The sequence below is a fragment of the Bos indicus genome, chromosome 3, assembly GCF_029378745.1.
Source record: "Bos indicus isolate NIAB-ARS_2022 breed Sahiwal x Tharparkar chromosome 3, NIAB-ARS_B.indTharparkar_mat_pri_1.0, whole genome shotgun sequence".
NCBI classification, from domain to species: Eukaryota; Metazoa; Chordata; class Mammalia; order Artiodactyla; family Bovidae; genus Bos; species Bos indicus.
The window spans coordinates 21,470,271-21,489,597 of NC_091762.1; the positions used below are offsets into that span (position 1 = coordinate 21,470,271).

General features: G+C 44.2%; 3 non-coding genes across 3 annotated transcripts; all 3 read left to right on the forward strand.

The window, feature by feature from the left end:
* Positions 1-9,534: 9,534 nt before the first annotated feature.
* TRNAN-GUU (transfer RNA asparagine (anticodon GUU)) lies at positions 9,535-9,608 on the forward strand. Its single transcript has one exon. It is a non-coding gene; the product is annotated as a tRNA-Lys (tRNA).
* Positions 9,609-14,187: 4,579 nt separating this feature from the next.
* On the forward strand, positions 14,188-14,259 carry TRNAH-GUG (transfer RNA histidin (anticodon GUG)). Its single transcript has one exon. It is a non-coding gene; the product is annotated as a tRNA-His (tRNA).
* Positions 14,260-17,962: 3,703 nt separating this feature from the next.
* TRNAN-GUU (transfer RNA asparagine (anticodon GUU)) lies at positions 17,963-18,036 on the forward strand. The gene has a single exon. It is a non-coding gene; the product is annotated as a tRNA-Asn (tRNA).
* Positions 18,037-19,327: the final 1,291 nt, after the last annotated feature.

The window sequence follows — 19,327 nt, forward strand, 5'->3', positions numbered from 1 at the left end:
GGCCACAGTTGAGACTTCTCTTGGCCAGACTGGTCAATATTGGCCTCTCTCCGGCCTGTCCTCCAGGGGCAGGGGCAGGGCCAGGCCGCCTCAGGCAGCCCCTGTCACCAGGTCTAGAGCCCCACACTTCGCGTGGAGCCTGTGGAGAAGCTCTGGAGGGGGCATAAATTCAAATTGCCCGGAGCAGGCAAGGCGCAGGTGAGCGGCGCACTTGGGTGCACGCGGTGACTTTTGGTTCTCAGGCAGCCGGTGCCCTCCTGGCCCCCTGGTTCTGATCCTGCGGGCAGTAACGTCCAGGCCAGAAGAGACCAGTAGGAGAAGGGCAGCATCTCCTTCAAGCCGTGTCCACTCAGCATCCAACAATGGTCTTGAAGAGACACAGTGAGAAGTGGTAATAGATTAGGGGAAAAGAATAAATCCTTGGTGATTTCCTCATCGAAACACCTCATGAGGATGAAGTGGGAGCCTGCAGGGACCCAGTCCTCCTGGCGCTGCTGAAGGCCAGTCTAGTTCCCACCAGTTTCTGGAGCCAAAGCAGACAACCTTGGGCAGGTGACCAGTGAGTAAGCAGTCCTTCTTCCTCCCCAGCTGCATTGCACTTGAACTTGCAGCACTGGAGCGTGTCCCCCTTGGCTTTTGATGGATTCCAAAGATGTAACAGGCAGGTTTCTTTCTTTTTTTAATTAATTTTTTCTCCAGCTTTATTGAAATATAATTGACATACAACACTGTGTGAGTTTAGGGTGTGCAGCATGTTGATTGGATACAGATATATATCGCAAAATGATTCCCACCAGAGCATTAACTAGCACCTCCATGCCATCACATAATTCTCATTTCTTTTTTGTGATGAGAATATTTACGATCCAGTCTCTTGCATCTTTCAAGTACACATATAATGAAGTGCTTCGACAAAGTTTACACCCAGGTAATTGGAATCAAGATTGCCGGGAGAAATATCAACAACCTCAGATATGCAGATGACACCACCCTTATGGCAGAAAGTGAAGAGGAACTAAAAAGCCTCTTGATGAAAGTGAAAGTGGAGAGTGAAAAAGTTGGCTTAAAGCTCAACATTCAGAAAACAAAGATCATGACATCTGGTCCCATCACTTCACGGGAAATAGATGGGGAAACAGTGGAAACAGTGGCAGACTTTATTTTTTGGGGCTCCAAAATCCCTGCAGATGGTGACTGCAGCCATGAAATTAAAAGACGCATACTCCTTGGAAGAAAAGTTATGACCAATCTAGATAGCATATTCAAAAGCAGAGACATTACTTTGCCAACAAAGGTCCATCTAGTCAAGGCTATGCTTTTTCCATTGGTCATGTATGGATGTGAGCATTGGACTGTGAAGAAAGCTGAGCGCTGAAGAATTGATGCTTTTGAACTGTGGTGTTGGAGAAGACTCTTGAGAGTCCCTTGGACTGCAAGGAGATCCAACCAGTCCTTTCTAAAGGAGATCAGCCCTGGGATTTCTTTGGAAGGAATGATGCTAAAGCTGAAACTCCAGTACTTTGGCTACCTCATTCGAAGAGTTGACTCATTGGGAAAGACTCTGATGCTGGGAGGGATTGGGGGCAGGAGGAGAAGGGGACGACAGAGGATGAGATGGCTGGATGGCATCACTGACTCGATGGACATGAGTCTGAGTGAACTCCGGGAGTTGGTGATGGACAGGGAGGCCTGGCGTGCTGCGATTCATGAGGTTGCAAAGAGTCAGACATGACTGAGCGACTGAACTGAACTGAACTGACATCTTAAGATGTGACAGTAATTTGTTGGCAGTCTAGTGGTTAGAACTTGGTGCTTTCACAGCTGTGGGACAGAGTTTGTGGAACTAAGATCCCACAGTCTGTATTCAGTCGTGCATGTTCAGTCATATCCAACTCTTGTGTGATGTCATGGACTGTAGCCCACAAATCTCTTCATGGGATTTTCCAGGCAAGAAAAGGTAAGGCAACTGCAGTGAGTTGCCATACCCTCTCCAAAAGCAGATTTCTTTTTAACATACTTATTAAGGGCTTCCCTGGTGGCTCAAACGGCAAAGCGTCTGTCTGCAATGCAGGAGACCCAGATTCGATCCCTGGGTTGGGAAGATCCCCTGGAGAAAGAAATGGCAGCCCACTCCAGTATTCTTGTCTGGAAAATCCCATGGACAGTAGAGCCTGGTAGGCTACTGTTCATGGGGTCGCAAAGAGTCAGACACAACTGAGCCACTTCACTTCATTAAGGTTGGTAGTGGCTGGTGGCTAGATCAGCCTTTATTTGCTGATATGGCAGGTAACCTTTATCATTCACTTTCCTCCTCTCTCCCTTTTGATCTCATTTGTTTGGCTGCACCTATTGGATTCTGTGGGCAAGAAAGACCTGGAAATGCTGGTTGCCAGCGTCAGCCTCAAGCACACAGATCAGGGGCAAAAGGAAGACAGGAAACTAAGAACGGCAGAGAACATTTAGCCCAAATGTAATGAGCCCAACATCTGGGGGGCCTCTTTTTAGTCCTGACGCCACCACTTACTTTCCATTTGACCTTGGGTCAACTCCAGTTTGCTAGGTCAATTTTGCAAGCGTCTTGTGAAAGAAATAATAAGTACTTCATAAAGCTGTTGTGTAGATTAAATGAGATGACCAAGTACTGCAGCTGGCACAGCATGTGGCTAATATTAAGTATGTTCCAGTAGGAAACAATCAAAGATAAGCTGGTACTTCATTCTTTCATAACATTTGAGTTAATTTTTTAAACATTTCAATATTTTTTCTTTATTAATGTAACATCCATTTGCAAAATAAATTCATATTAAAGAATAACAAATTTTACATGAAATTTATAAAATATATGCCCACAGAAGGGATTTGCTTATAGTAGCTTTGTTCATAATAGTTCCCAAATTGAAAACCATTCAAATGTCCATCATGGGGTTAATAGATATAGTTGTGATATATTCATTCAGAGGAATGATACTCTTCAATAAAATGAAACAAATTTGTGATAGATGGCAACAATATGGATTAAAACATCACCCTGAATGATGAAAAGAGTACATACTCTGTGGGCCCACTTATGTGAATTACTCGATGAGGCAAACTAATCGATAGTGACAAGAACTAGATCACTGAGCCCCTGGGACAGGGAGTGGCAGGGGTATTGATGGCAAAGGGGCTCAAGGGGATATTTTGGAGTCCTGGAGATGTTCTTGAACTGGGTAGTGTTTCCATGGGTATGTTCAGTTGTCAAAAGTCATCAAACTTGAAATGGATACATTGCATTATTTTAAAATTATATCTTAAGGAATTATATTTTTTAAAAGTAATGAGAAAAATTATTCCAAATTTTAATTGCTTGATTAAATTATAATCATTGTTTTTATTATTATTAGCATTAGTTATTTTAAAAGTGTATCTCTCTTAAGGTAAACAAGTTGAAAGTTCAACAGTTTCTTTATTTTTGTGTTTTTCCATTGAATTTATGCACTATTAAATGGGAATACGTTAAAATACTTTAAATACTAAAATACTTTTTAAAATAGGTCTGGTCTTTACAAGAATTCTCTGGATTAAACCTTCTGGCTAATTCTGTTATCTTAAGATGTAAATTATGGGAGTAGGTCTGGTGAGATCTTTACAACCTCCAGACATTCTTTGGATTCACTGGAGAGTATATAACTCCATTGCTAACACTAGCAAGCAGGTACTCTTTCTACCCGCTTCTGATGTCTATGTCAGAAGCTTTCTCTATCTCCTTTATACTTTAACAAAACTTTATTACAAACACACACACACACACAAAAGAAATGTATCTCTCTTAAGGTAAACAGGTTGAAAGTTTAACAGTTTCTTTTTGTATTTTTCCATTGAATTTATACACTATTAAATGGGAATACTTTAAAATAGGAATAGAACCTATAAGAGCTCAAATATAAAAGTTTATTTGTATATATTCTTCTCTCTGTTGATATGCCTAAATGACTCCATCAACATTTACCTACATTAACAGAAGTTACTTTTGAATTTAAGATGTTTCAAAATTTCACATTTTTGTATTTTCTGCATTATTTGAATTTTATAGAATAAACATATATACTTTAGGGGCTTCCCAGGTAATGCTAATGGTAAAGAACCCATCTGCCAATGCAAAAGACACTGGAAATCTGGGATCGATCCCGGGGGCAGCAAGATCCCCTGGAATATTTCACTCCAATAGTCTTGCCTGGAGAATCCCATGGACGGAGGAGCCTAGTGGACTATAGTCCATATGGTCCAAAAGTGTCAGATAGGCCTGAAGTGACTTAGCATGCACCCACGGACTTTTTGCTAAAACTTGGAAATTTAAAAATAGATTTGAAGGAACATATGTAAAGATGATAACAGTAGTTCATTCCAGGAGGTGGGACTATGGATGATGGCTTATTTTCTTCTTTATATGTATTTAACATTTTTACATTTAAAAAATGAATGACCTGCATATGGTGACAGCAGCCATCAAATCAAAAGACTCTTGCTCCTTGAAAGAAAAGCTATGACCAATCTAGACTGCATATTTAAAAGCATAAATATTACTTTGCCAACAAATGTCCATCTAGTCAAAGCTATGGTTTTTCCAGTAGTTATCTATGGATATGAGAGTTGGACTATAAAGAAGGCTAAGCACCAAAGAATTGATGCTTTTGAACTGTGGTGTTGGAGAAGGTTCTTGAGAGTTCCCTGGACAGCAAGGTGATCAAATCAGTCAATCCTAAAGGAAATCAGTCCTGAATATTCTTTGGAAGGACTGATGCTGAGACTGAAGCTCCAATACTTTAGCTACCTGATGAGAAGAACTGACTCATTGGAAAAGACCCTGATGCTGGGAAAGATTGAAGGCAGGAGGAGAAGGGGATGACAGAGGATGAGATGGTTGGATGGCATCACCAATTCAATGGACATGAGTTTGAGCAAGCTCCGGGAGATGGTGATGGACAGGGAAGCCTGGTGTGTTGCAGTACATGCGGCCGAAAAGAGTCAGACATGACTGAGCGACTTAACAAACAAAGACAACTCTGTCAGCGAGTCCTTCTTTAACCACTGAAGGTTCCAAAATATAAGAATCTGAGAAGTGCTCCTTTGCACCTGGAAGGGAACACTTTAATTAGCTATTCAAGTCCATCACGGGCCTCATCCATATTTTTCTCCCAAGCAGTAGAGGACACAATTGTTTTGCTCTGCTCACCATCATAGGAAGTCTTCTCGGTGGAACAGTAACTGCAGGATGAAGGACTCAGTCTGGCTCTGGACTCCCAGTGGCTCCTCTCCCCTTTGGCCCTGGAGCAGCCTGGCCCGGCGGCCGTGGGTCAGGGACCTGGAGTTTCCTCAGATGCCAAAATCTGCAACTCACGCTCCCTTTTTGGGCTGAGCTGGGACCAACAGATGAGATTTCCGAGTCAAGGTTCAAATATTGGCCAAACAGCAGTTTTGCATGCCCAGCAGAGACTTAGGAGCAAGAAACTCTAAATAAAATCATAATAAACTGGGATAGGGTCAATTAATATTCAGAATAATAGAGAACCTGAATAAAACATAGTTCTTCCCAGTCAGGTCTGGAACCCTGTACTGGAAAGCTGCCATCCTGTCTGGTCAGTGACTACAAGACATGCAATATGAAGCCCCCTCGCAGGGCAGGACTCAGGGGGCGCAGCCTCTCCCTTTTGCCCCCAAGACCCTAGGTAACCCGACAGGGGGACGGCACTGGCTAGGTTGCTGCTCCCCTGGGAGAGGGATAGAGAGGAGTGCAGGGGCTGGGCCTCCGATGGCCAGGGATGTGCAGAGCTGCCTGGGTCCAGCAAGGATGTCCTGGGTCGTTCCCACACTTGTCTGATGGGCCCATGTGAACCACGCTGCTTGGGGACATGGGAGCTGGAAGGCAGGTCCTATTAGGGGAGTAAAAAGTGTCCTAGTTCTAATTAACCAGAAAGGTCCCACCCAGTTTTCAGATCATGGGATTCAGAATTCAGAGTGCTCACCGTTACACCATGGAACCCCTTTGAAAGATACCTGCTCTTTGTTACCAGAAATGGATAAGGGCTTCTTTAGGCTCCATCCGTCTGGCTGGTAATCCCAAGGCAGTTCTTCTAGGCACCCGACCTGAAGTGTGTCAGCAGTCCAGTGAGAGTGGAGCTGGAAAATTCTATTCTTCACACTTCTGATGGGAGGGTAGTCTTTCTGTTTTTTTTTTTTTTTTTTGCAAGTGTATATTTGTTAGATTTACAAGATAAGTAAAAATGAACAAAACACTCAGACAAACCAGGCCAAACTCACCTGGGGTGACTCAAATCAACTACATGCCACAGGGGCCACAAGGCAGGGCTCTGACATTTAGGCAGTCACACATTTTTTGTCAGATTCAGTTCAGTTCAGTCACTCAGTCGTGTCCGACTCTTTGTGACCCCATGAATCGCAGCACGCCAGGCCTCCCTGTCCAACACCAACTCCTGGAGCTTACTCAAACTCATGTCCATCAAGTCGGTGATGCCATCCAGACATCTCATCCTCTGTCGTCCCCTTCTCCTCTTGCCCCCAATCCCTCCCAGCATCAGAGTCTTTCCCAATGAGTCAACTCTTCGCCCAACCACAACTTCGGTGGCCAAAGTATTGGAGTTTCAGCTTCAGTGTCAGTCCTTCCAATGAACACCCAGGACTGATCTCCTTCAGAATGGACTGGTTGGATCTCCTTGCAGTCCAAGGGACACTCAAGAGTCTTCTCCAACACCACAGTGCAAAAGCATCAATTCTTCAGCGCTCAGCTTTCTTCACAGTCCAATGCTCACATCCATACATGACCACTGGAAAAAGCATAGCCTTGACTAGATGGACCTTTATTGGCAAAGTAATGTCTCTGCTTTTGAATATGCTATCTAGGTTGGTCATAACTTTCCTTCCAAGGAGTAAGTGTCTTTTAATTTCATGGCTGCAGTCACCATCTGCAGGGATTTTGGAGCCCCCAAAAATAAAAGTCTGCCACTGTTTCCACTGTTTCCCCATCTATTTCCCATGAAGTGGTGGGACTGGATGCTATGATCTTCGTTTTCTGAATGTTGAGTTTTAAGCCAACTTTTTCACTCTCCTCTTTCACTTTCATCAAGAGGCTTTTTAGTTCCTCTTCACTTTCTGTCATAAGGGTGGTGTCATCTGCATATCTGAGGTTATTGATATTTCTCCCAGCAATCTTGATTCCAGCTTGTGCTTCTTCCAGCCCAGCGTTTCTCATGATGTACTAGATTGGTCAAGTCAATTTCATTCCAATTAACGTATCAAGATCCAGAAACTTCACAATTTTTTAAAAAGCACACAAAATCAAGGTACCCAAGAGCACTGATTGCTGGATAATAGAAGGTGTGTATCTAAGCTGTCTTACAGTGTAGACAGTATTATGTACACAAAATACCTTTACACTAAATATTTACATGAATAATAGGTATAAATCCACATTATGGCCCAGAGTAATTGTCTTTCCTTCTTCGTTTTTACCCAGTGTCATTTCTTCCCTTATCCAATACACAGAACAGAAAAAGTAGCATCTGTTTTAATGGCCAAAAAACAGAGTCAGAAAGAAGCCCAGTGTTGCCTGAAGACTTATTTTGTTCCCAGAGACTGGACAGAGGTTGACTCAAGGAAGAAGGAGGCAAAGGGGAAGTTCTTTTATGAGGAGGAAGTTCATAGTTCCGGGGTGAGAAGATGAAACTTTTTTGTATAATGAAGAAGTTGAGTGGTAACAAACAACACAAAGAGCTCTTCCAAGAGAACCTGAAGGTCAGTCAAAGTTTATAAGTGCAAGGATCAGAAATGGTCTGTGGCTGATATAGGAAGAAAAGATATCCATGGAAAATATGTTGAGAGATCACAGAATAGCCAGGATGCCCGGAAAACCGTGCTCTGACAAGGGGCAAGGAGGGAATCAGGTGAGGTCAGATTGTGTTGGGTAGAGATGTGTGTTCTTCCCATTTCCTCCAGCCCATATGTTGGTTCCAGACCTGCAATCAGAGAACTGGTGAAAAAGAACAGTCACAGCAGCCAGTGTCTTGATTCTGTTTACTGAAATTTCTAGAAGCAACAAGCTAATTTAACATGAAATAAATAAGGGTAGGGGTTGTCAAAAGATTCAGAGAATAATGACAACAATATTATTTCACTGCCTATAACGTTCTTGATACAATAGTTTCTAAATCCAGGCACATCTGACAATGGAATGAAGAAGAATGGTCTTATTGCTTTCACTTTACAGAAGAAAGAAGAGAGGTACAAGAAATTTCTTTATTCGTCTAAGACCACACATGGGCAGAACCATTCTTACAACCAAGGGTTTATGCTTCTGAGCACAGATTAGTTGGGTCTTTTTTCTCAGATGTAGTTGTGTCAGGATGTCTCAGTTGTAGAGATGGGAAGAAGAGCAAGTAGGAGAGAGAGGGCAAAAGAGGGAGGAGGGATGGGTGGAAGCACAAATTCTTTGATTCTCATGTCCCTCCCTTTCCCCTCTCATCTCCCCTACTTCCCCACCTCCCTTGCCTCCTTCTTTCCTTTTGGGGAGAGCCCTTTGCCTCCTTCCCCACTCTGTTATGAGGACTGAGACAATGCTCCTCTCTCCCAAGCCTCCTGGGAGGTCTCTATGCCCTCCTCCCAAACCCACCTTCCCTGCTTGGTTTTCAATTCCCACGCCTTCCCGTTTCCAGGTGGACCTCACAAAATGCAGTCTACCCAGCTGGGCTACCCAAACTCCATCCGATAGGCTGTGCCCAATAAGCTTTTCCATGGCCCGCCCCATGGGATGCTGGTAAATCAAATAGCTGGGATAAAGGCTTTTTCAAAAGAACTGTTCACTTCGAAAACTTTTCTATATGTCCTCAGGGGTCTTCACGGGACAAAGGGCTAAAGACGACAATGTAGCCATCCAAGTGTTAGAGTGTCCCGATGAGTGCCAAACCCTGTCCCAGGGGTGCAGACACAGGGCGACCATCACCAGACCTCTGCACTGGTGGAAACTACCCAGTGGACACAGGAAACCTAAGCACAACCTCGGCCCCGGAGGCCTTTGCCAGGGTGGGCAAACTCTCATTCATTGAGTGTAGGCGAGGATACAGGAAGAGCCATCATCGGCGCCCACCGGTTTCAGCTGTCCTTGGATCTCATTCGGTTCAGGCCCCGAGGGTCCAAGCCCTGGATCCCGGTATCTCTGAGGGCGCTGGCATCTGCGGCGGGTAGGGGGAAGGATGTGGCACCCTTTCCCTCAGGATAAAGGTCTTATCCTTTGAATGAGTAAGTAAGTAAAGTCGCTTAGTCGTGTCCTTTGCACGTGTCTTTGCAACCCTGTGGACGGTAGCCTACCAGGCTCCTCTGTCCATGGGATTTTCCAGGCAAGAGTACTGCCATTTCCTTCTCCAGGGGATCTTCCTGACCCAGGAATCAAGCTCAGGTCTCTAGCATTGCGGGCAGACGCTTTACCGTCTGAACCACCAGGGAAGTGTCTACTCCAGGCAGAGGCAAGCGGACGATTGTGTCATTGTCTCTGTGGCGCAATCGGTTAGCGCGTTCGGCTCTTAACTGAAAGGTTGGTGGTTCGAGCCCACCCAGGGATGGCGGGTTGAAATTTTAGAGAACACCAAAGAGGTCTTCTCCCTTTTGCCAAGAGGACACCGGAGAAGTGCTGCAGAGAAAGAGCACAGGAGTCAGGTGTAAAGGACCAGCGGGGAGCGGGGTATGGTTCTGAGTGAATTGGAAGCGTCGGTCATTCCTGAGAGCCCAGAGCGCTGACGGCCGGCGCCGTGAAAAGGGCCATTGAGGTCCGCAGCCCGGGAAGGGTGGCGTCCACACTGCGGGCTGCAAGGTCTCCTGGGCTTCGGACCCACCCCTCGCCACCTGCGGCTTGCGGGAGCTGGGGAGTCGGCGGGGGCGACCTCTGCTCTCGGGTGCGCAGCTGAGGGTCTGAGGACTCTGCGTTGGGTGCGGGACCCCGAAGGCAGTCTGAGGGGGTCCGAGGGGCCTCACTTCAGGGGAGATGAGGAACCCTAAAGCAGGGCCCTCGGGAGCCGCCGTCTCCGTGCCTGAGAGAGCGTGGGGCTCCAAGGTTTCTGCATGAATGTTAAAAGTTGGTGGCTTGGATAGTGGCGGCTGAACCTTGGGTTTTCCTGGATACAGGGCTCAGTGGTAGCGACTGTCGCCTTTCCGTGGTGTAGTGGTTATCACGTTTGCCTCACATGTGAAAGGTCCCCGGTTCGAAACCAGGCGGAAATAGGTCTCTTTTTTCCCCCTGTGATTTGCATTCTCATTGGCAAAAGGAAAAGGCGCGAAAGGCACGGGGTGAGGCAGCTGATGTAGCTGTAGGAGGAGTTGGTGACCACCTGAAAGTCTACTCAGCACAAGAAAGCAGCCCTCCTTTCTCTGCTCCGAGTCTCTCTAGAGTCCAGGCCCAGTTCATCCCAGGGTGGAAGGACAAGGCTGACTTTGGGTCACCTTTACGTCCGGAAACCCCTCCGGCTCCTTGTCGGGCTGCTGGATCTTTCACATGTTCACAGATTGTCACTGAAAACCAAGGAGCTCATTCCCGTAAAGCTCACTTGCTTTTTCCACCTCAGCACGCTTGAGGAGCAGTCTTATTTTCCTGGTAGAAGAAAAGAGATCGGACCCAGGTCTCACCGTGGGCTCCAGCCAAAGTCACGGAAATGAAGAATTTAAGGCTCCGCGAACTGAGACGGTCACGGAGGGAAAGGAACTGGTACCCGTGCGGTCATCAGAGGTCCCGAGGCCAGGTCAGAGATCTGGAGGTAGACGGATCTGCTCATCACCCCTTGAAAGCGAAATCAATGCCTGAGTCGAGGGAAAATGGAGGTTCACAAAGAGAGCAGCAAGGCAGCACACAGCCCTAGAGCTAGACCAGGAGGGACTCAGTAGATACTTTGGGACCTGGTCTCAGAAACAGAAGTGTCCCCCAGGAAAGGGGATTTGAAGGGCAATGAGCAAGCAGGTCAAGGGCTGGGAGCCTTGCACAGCTGCACAGAGCTCTGGTCTGCTGGGCAATTTCCTGTTCTCTGCACCTCTGGTTTCATCTTTTACACTCTCAATTTTCATTTGGAGGCTCTAAGTCATCTTTTGTGTACAGCTCTCTGGTGGTCTACTGGCTAGGATTTGGTGTCCACCACTCTGTGGCCTGAGTTTGATTCCTGGTCAAGGAAAACTCTGCATCTGTACTCACAGGAGACTTCCTCTTCCTACTCAGATCAGAATTGTATTTTGCATCAAGATCCAATGCAGAAGAGTTTCTGCACTGAGTTCCTAAGTGTCACTGAGTCTGGACCTCAGGGCCCTAGACCTGGGGCTGGCTGTTGGAGGTGAGATTTCAAAGAATAGCAAGGAGAGATAAGAAAGCTTTCCTCCATGATTAATGCAAACAAAGAGGAAAACAATAGAATGGGAAAGACTAGAGATCTCAAGAAAATTAGAGACACCAAAGGAATATTTTATGCAAATATGGGCACAATAAAGGACAAAAACAGTAAAGAGGTGGCAAGAATGCACAGAAAAACTATACAACAAAGATCTTAATGACCCAATAGCCATGATGGTGTGATCACTCACCTGGAGCCAGACAGGTGAACCTTAGGAAGCATCACTACAAACAAAGTTAGTGGAGGTGATGGAATTCCAGCTGAGCTATTTCAAATCCTAAAAGATGATGCTGTGAATGTGCTGCACTCAATATGCCAGCAAATCTGGAAAATTCAGCAGTGGCTACTGGACTAGAAAAGGTCAGTTTTCATTCCAGTCCCAAAGAAAGGCTATGCCAAAGAATGCTCAAACCACTGCACAACTGCACTAATTTCTCATGCTAGCAAAGTAATGTTCAAAATTCTCCAAGCTAGACTTCAACAGTATGTGAACAGAGAAATTCTAGATGTTCAAGCTGGCTTTAGAAAAGGCAGAGGAACCAGAGATCAAATTGCCAACATCTTTTGGATCATAGAAAAAGCAAGAGAATTCCAGAAAAACATCTACTTCTGCTTCATTGACCAAGACTTTTTAGTCAAAGGAAGCCTTTGACTGTGTGGATCACAGCAAACTGTGGAAAATTCTTAAACAGATGGGAATACCATACCACCTTACCTGCCTCCTGAGAAACCTTTATGCATGTCAAGAAGCAACTGTTAGAACTGGACATGGAACAATGGACTGGTTCCAAATTGGGAAAGGAGTACATCAAGGCTGTATATTGTCACCCTGCTTATTTAACTTCTATGCAGAGTATATCATGTGAAATGCCGGGCTGGATTAAGCACAAGCTGGAATCAAGACTGCAGGGGAGAAATATCAATAACCTCAGATATGTAGATGACACCACCCTTATGGCAGAAAGTGAAGAGGAACTAAAGAGCATCTTGAGGAAAGTGAAAGACGAGAGTGAAAAAGCTGGCCTACAACTCAACATTCAAAAAATTAAGATCATGGCATCTGGTCCCATCACTTCATGGCAAATAGATGGGGAAACAATCTAAACAGTGACAGGTTGTATTTTCTTGTGCTCCAAAATCACTGCAGATGGTGACTGCAGCCATGAAATTAAGACACATGCTCCTTGGAAGAAAAGCTATGACAAACTTAGGCAGCATATTACAAAGTGGAGACATTACTTTGCCAACAAAGGTCTGTCTAGTCAAGGCTATGTTTTTTCCAGTAGTCATGTATGGGTGTGAGAGTTGGACTATAAAGAAAGCTGAGCACTGAAGGATGCTTTTAAACTGTGGTGTTGGAGAAGACTCTTGAGAGTCCCTTGGACTGCAAGGAAATCAAACCAGTCAATCCTAAGGGAAATCAGTGCTGAATATTCATTGGAAGAACTGATGCTAAAGCTGAAGCTTCAATATTTTGGCCACCTGAGGAGAAGAACTGACTGACTGGAAAAGACCCTGATACTGGGAAAGACTGAAGGCAGGAGGAGAAGGGGACGACAGAGGATGAGATGGTAGGATGGCATGACATGGTAGGATCGATGGACATGAGTTTGAGCAAACTCCGGGAGTTGGGGATGGACAGGGAAGCCTGGCATGCTGCAATCCATGGGGTTGCAAAGAACCAGAGAAGACAGAGACTGAATTGAACTGAGACATTAAAATGCTTAAACACTTCATCAGCTATATTACAAGAAATGTTAAAGGAGTCCTCCAGGAAGTACAACACTGACACCAGCTGGAAATCTGGATTTACACAAAGGGATGAAGGAAACATATAAGATTTAAATTTAAATCTCTTAGAAATATGGGACAGATTTTTAAAAATAACGGAAGATTGTAGGGTTTATAACGTGCACCGAAAAGGAGAAACATAAAGAGATAAAGTTGCTAGTTGCACTCTTTCAGGATATTTTGGACTCCCAGTGACCCTGACCGGGCAACCTGCTCTTGGTTTAGGTCCAGAAACGAGGGACAGAAGGTTAGTGAAGGAGGCATTTTTTGGAAAGGAAGAGCAGAGTAGAAAGAACCACAAAGCCTTGGAGTACTTACTTAAAAGATACAAGGAGAAAGTTATCCTTGGGTCGGCTTAGAACCACCAACTTTCCGGTTAACAGGCAAAGGCTCTAAACAATCACGCCTCAAAGCTCAATACAAATGGCCTTTTCATCCCCTTGGGTGCCGAATGCCCCAGCCGCGCCTTGCTCCCCTCCCCTCCCCTCTCAGAAACAGCGCCCTGAGACGCCAGGCCTGAGACGGGAGGATAGGTAGGGGTCGAAGGAAGCTGATCAACTCGCTGGGCTCCAGTATTTCTTCGGTTCTTTGCTCCGCCTTCATCCGGCCGTCTGAGCCTCTGGCGCTGCCCTCCCTCCGCTCGGCCGCGGTCGGTGAGGCGAGAGCTGGAACCAGCGGGAGGGGAGGGTCGGTCCAAGGAACAAACGCCAAGAGCTGGGAAAGAACCCGGCGAGGTGGGGACGAGGACAGTCAGACTACCCAGACGGCACGTGCCGGATCTGGGGAGATGAGAATTGGTTTTTGATTTTGTTTTGTTTTCTCATCATGTATCAGAAATGAGAGGAAGAGAGCGGAAGCCAGTGAAAGAGAAAATACGAACACCTGAGTAGAGTTTTCAAGAATAAATTAGTGGAGTAATTGGAATCGTTTTATGTTAAATGACATAGATTAAGGACAATTGTCAACGCTTGGGTTGTGGTGCGCCGTGATCGTATAGTGGTTAGTACTCTGCGTTGTGGCCGCAGCAACCTCGGTTCGAATCCGAGTCACGGCATTAGGTTACACCTGGCATCTCCTTGTTTTTTTCTTTTCTTAAACGCCGTAGTGGTCTACACTGGGTTCTCTGAAATGTGACCGCCAATTCTATCCCAAAAGGAAATTATTAAGGTGTGTAATCACAGAACAAAATGCACAAATCATTAATGAACAGCTATTTGATGTGAAATCACCAGGATCGAAATTCAGAAAAATTTTTATCAACGTAGTATGGAAGATACACTTTGATATATGATGAAGCCCTTTGATACATTTTCCAAGTAATGCCTATTCATCCCCTGCTACTCTAAGCTATTCTGATGGCCACCCCACAGATTAAGCTTGTCCTTTTTTCAAACTCACCTAAATGAATATACATATTTTACTATCTAGGGATTATCAAGCAGAAATTCTGAAGTCAAGTTTCCCACTAGTAAGGAAATCACGGAGTTCAGCACCACATGAAAGCAATGGACAAGTTTTTGCCCTGGAGAAAGCCCCTTCAAGATCAGGTATTTCTGCTGCCAGCTAACTATAAGCACGTACCCCGAGAGCCACTGTCTTTCACTCAGGGTCACCCTCCGCCCTTCTACCCTTACCAAATCACTGTCTGCAAAGTAATTCTAGCAAAGATCTCCCAATTCTCCTGCCCCTTCCCACACAGGCAAAGCACACTCTCTCACCCACCACACTGACTGCCTTTCATCAACTCTTCCAGAGCCACACACACACACAGCCACTGTGCTGTCTCATCTACTGCTCCCTCTGCAAGCTTGGTTCACATTCCCACCCCCCCATCCACCACCCCCTCTTCCTCACTCACCTCTTGCCCTACAGTGGACATAACATTTATCCTAACAGGTCTTCTAAGTGAGTGTCCAAGGGAAAAGGGAAAATGTGTCCACTGCCAGATGGAGACCACAGGGATTCCAAACAACAACAGCAGCTGGAGAGTCAGGACATTTACCTGGATCACCATCATATTGATATTCTGGTATTGATTTTTACACATACTTTCTGCTTATGTCAACAATAACAGTTTTCCCTTTGTGGTAGTGAGATGAACTGGAAACTCAAATTACTCAGGGAAATGAATGTGAATGAATGGATTGAAAGAGAATATTTAAAAAATATAATCCACCCTCACTCTACTGAAGAGTGGGTGGAAATGGCAAAGGCCTGAAAGGTTGGGTGAGTGCTTTTGGTGGGCCAGTCATTGGATTTGAAGCAGCCATTCCTGGGAACTCCCCAGGCTTGGGTCTCTGTCTCCAACAGGACCTGATTTCCTTTTCCTGGGAAGCCTAAGCCAGGGTCTTACTGGATCACAAAGATGGATATTTTAATAACAAAAAGTTATAAGAAAATATTCTTGACATTTTTTCTCATCAGGGAAATAAACCTTAATACTACATGGAGATATCACTACCCTGCAGCATGATTGTATTTAAAAGAATTCGTACATCAAATGCTGACAGTTGTGGAGCAATTGCATCTGTAGTAGTCTGTTTGAAATCATTCTAGAAGACTGTTGGCAATTTCTGATAAAGTTAATCTTGTACCTACTCCATGATTCCAAAATTGCAGTACATCCATGAATGCAGAAGTATACAAAAAGATTGATATGGAATATTCATCAAAACACCAAGAATATTCATCAAGGACACCAATTAACACAAAACCCCCACCAAAATTACTCCAACAATACCAAAATTAATAAGTGATATACACAACAGTATGAATATGTTTAATGAACAAAATGTTGCATGAAACAAAAATCAGTGACAAAAAATGTACATTCATTCATTTGAGTTTCAAAAGCAGGCAACAGTACATGATTGCAATAGACTTCAGATTTAGTAATTAAGTGATCTTGTGTAGGAATTGCCTGAAAAGGGTTTCAAATGACATTGCTAGGATGGTAGCAGTTTTCTATAACTTCATCTGGGTGGTGATTACATATGCCCAAGTTCACAAATTGGGCCTATAATTAAAGATGTGTGCTTTTTACATGGTGTGCAGTATAGTTCAATGATTTACTGTTTCCATAAAAATCAGTGGATGGTGGGTGGAGACAAGCTGCTATAAACTGTGACAACTAGTTTACATTTTATTGTAAACACATTGAAAACTCATTCTCCTTTAGTGTAAAAAAAAAAAAAAAAAAAACTACTGATATTAGAAATACCTTTTCCAGGAGAAAAAGTCATTGACCATATCATTTCGTTAGTGCAAGCTACAGACAAAGCTACTTGAGAGGCAATGTTTCCACTTTGGAATATGTTCTGCTCAACAGTGAGACAAGCAGTTGACCTAGGTTTTGCTTTGACCAGCCCACTTGTGTGCTGTGGGATTTACTCGTCACAGAATACAGATGCAGGGCCAGCAGCAAACTGCTCTCCAACCACTGCTAAGCAGAATAACTCGTGCTGGAATTAAAAGCAAAATGAATATTACTCAACCATAAAGAAAAAAAAAAGAATGAAATAATGCCATTTGGAGTAATGTGGATGACCCGGAGATTCTCATATTGAGTGAAGTAAGATGGACAAATACGATATCACTTGCATGTGGAAACTAAAACACAAAAACAAAAATGATACAAATGAAATTATATACAAAACAGAAATAGAGCCTCAGATGTAGAAAACAAGCTGCTGGTTACCAAAGGGAAAAGGATGGAATGAGGGATAAATTAGGAGTTTCAGATTAACATATATACACTACTGTGTATCAGATAGATAACCAATATGGACCTCTAGCACAGGGAGGGACCTAAACTCAATATTTTGTAAATAAATAAATAAAATATTTTGTAATAAAAACCTATACAGAAAGAGAATCTGAATAAAATGTATGTATAACTGAATCACTTTGTTGTACACCTGAAACTAACAACACTGTAAATCAACTATATGCCAATTAAAAAAAAAAAGCAAATGGAAAGAGGTTATAGACACTAACTTGATACGGCCTGGATATGAACTGAGGTGGCAGCAACAATACAGCACTATACACTATACAAGCACAATGCACAGCATGACTTCAGGTAACTATCTCCACATAAATAAATCCACACTGTTTCATTCCTGGACACTTAAAGAAGTTCGTGTGCTTTTCTCTCTTTCATGCTCTTCTCCGATTCTTCCTCCCCATTTTGCTACTTAAAAAAAGCAATTTTTCTTTCTGAGGATCTGGCCCAAGCCTCTTCACAGACTTCCTGGAAGGTCTACTGGCAGGTTTCATCCATATCTTTGCTTGCTCTGATTCCTTTTCACATTTCCTCTTTGTATGTGATCTCTTTCCCGTTAAGCGACACGGACCACACCTACTAAACCGCTGCCCAAAGGTGCAGATGGCCGGATGAAGGTGGAGCAAACCGGGAGCTGTTACTGAGTCCACCGCGTGTTCAGCTTCCCTCGGGCCCCCCTCGGCTCAGGCCTGGCATCCGGGCGCTGGCACCTGAGGCCGGTGTGGAGTAAGACGTGGCAGGGACTCTCGGTTGCACTCCTGCCTTCGGAGTCGCCCGACGCCCGGCTTTCCAACGGGAACGAACACTGAGTGGACTCCGTCTCTCCGATGGCCCGAGGCTTGGAGACCGAGCTGCTCTCCCCCGAAAGGCAGGTGGCTTCCCCTACCTTTGTAGCTTTGCTTGCTTTCTGCGGGGAAGAGTGAGTGATTGAGTATTAGTCACTCTGTTGAGACCAAAGCGGAGTGAGTGTCGAGTCTCTGTGGCGCAATCGGTTAGCGCGTTCGGCTGTTAACCGAAAGGTTGGTGGTTCAAGCCCACCCAGGGACGTGTCTCTGCCTTTTGGAGTGTAAGTGATGTATGATTGATAATTTCTAGTTCGCACGTCGTCCCCAAGCTCGTATACACAAACACGAGAACCTATATCCAGATAGTCACTGATCCTCAGAAAGGGTCTCTGGAGGAAAGCAGGTCAGTGGGAATCCTGAAATTCAGGAAACAGCAGGCTCATTATCTTTACCCTGTAAACTCCTTTCACCAATGAAATTTCTTTCACTGTTTGTAGTAGCCTTTATTTATCCCTTTCCATATACTTTTGTAATTAATTTGGTTCTATGCTTTTCCTATGACAGTCATCATTCTTGCACACATGGCTACAGGGTAGACTCCTGGGAGAGTAATTGCTCTGTCATAGCCTTTACATGGTTTGTATATAATTCCTTTTTCTTGCCTTTGTTGACTTATTGGGTGTAAATATTTTGTTATTTCAGCAACTGCTTTGGGCATTATAGCATACATACATCTGTAACTTAGCACAGCCTGCCTCCAAGGGATGGCACACTTCCTCACATTTCTCCCCTGCCTGCCCTTATGCTTATGTTGTCCTGTATTTTACTTGGCATATGTTTTGAATCCCAAATCCAAGGTTACTACTTTTTAAAAAATTCCCCATGTTTTTAAAGACATTTAATTGATAAAAAATCATATGTTTCCCATGCATAGACCATGTCTCTTTTCCTTCATTTCCTTTGTGTCCATCAGTAATTCCAGTTCACGTGAGTTCCCTTCTTCTTGGAGGGCTCCTTTAACTTCTCTTGCTGTGCGGCTGTTCTGGTGACAAAGTCTTTAAGCATGGGTACGTCTATAAATGTCATCATTCAACTTCTATTTTCAAATAGATTTGGGAAGGGGGCATAAGATTCCACCCTTTTTCACTCTCAGTCCTTTAAAAATGTTGCTTCTCTGTCTTCTCACTTCCACTGTTATTGATGAGAAATCTGACATGATTTTTACTTTTGCTTTCTGAATGTACTGTGTATTTTCTTTCTGGCTCATTGGACATCTTTTTTTCTTTTATAATGGATTGGAGCAGTTTAATTACTCTGTGACTAGGCACAGTTTTCTTCCTGTTCCTTGTGCTCACAGTTCATCTGGCTCCTTAGATGGTGGGTTTATAATTTTCATTATGATTGGAGTATGTCCTCTTGGGTTTCTTCAAAGTTTTTTCCTTCAAAAAATTTCTTCTGGTATTTTTTGAGACTCCAAATACTCTCTTGTGTTAGGCCTTTTAAAGTTGCTCTACCATTCAGTGATGCTATTAATATGTTCAGTTAAAAAAATT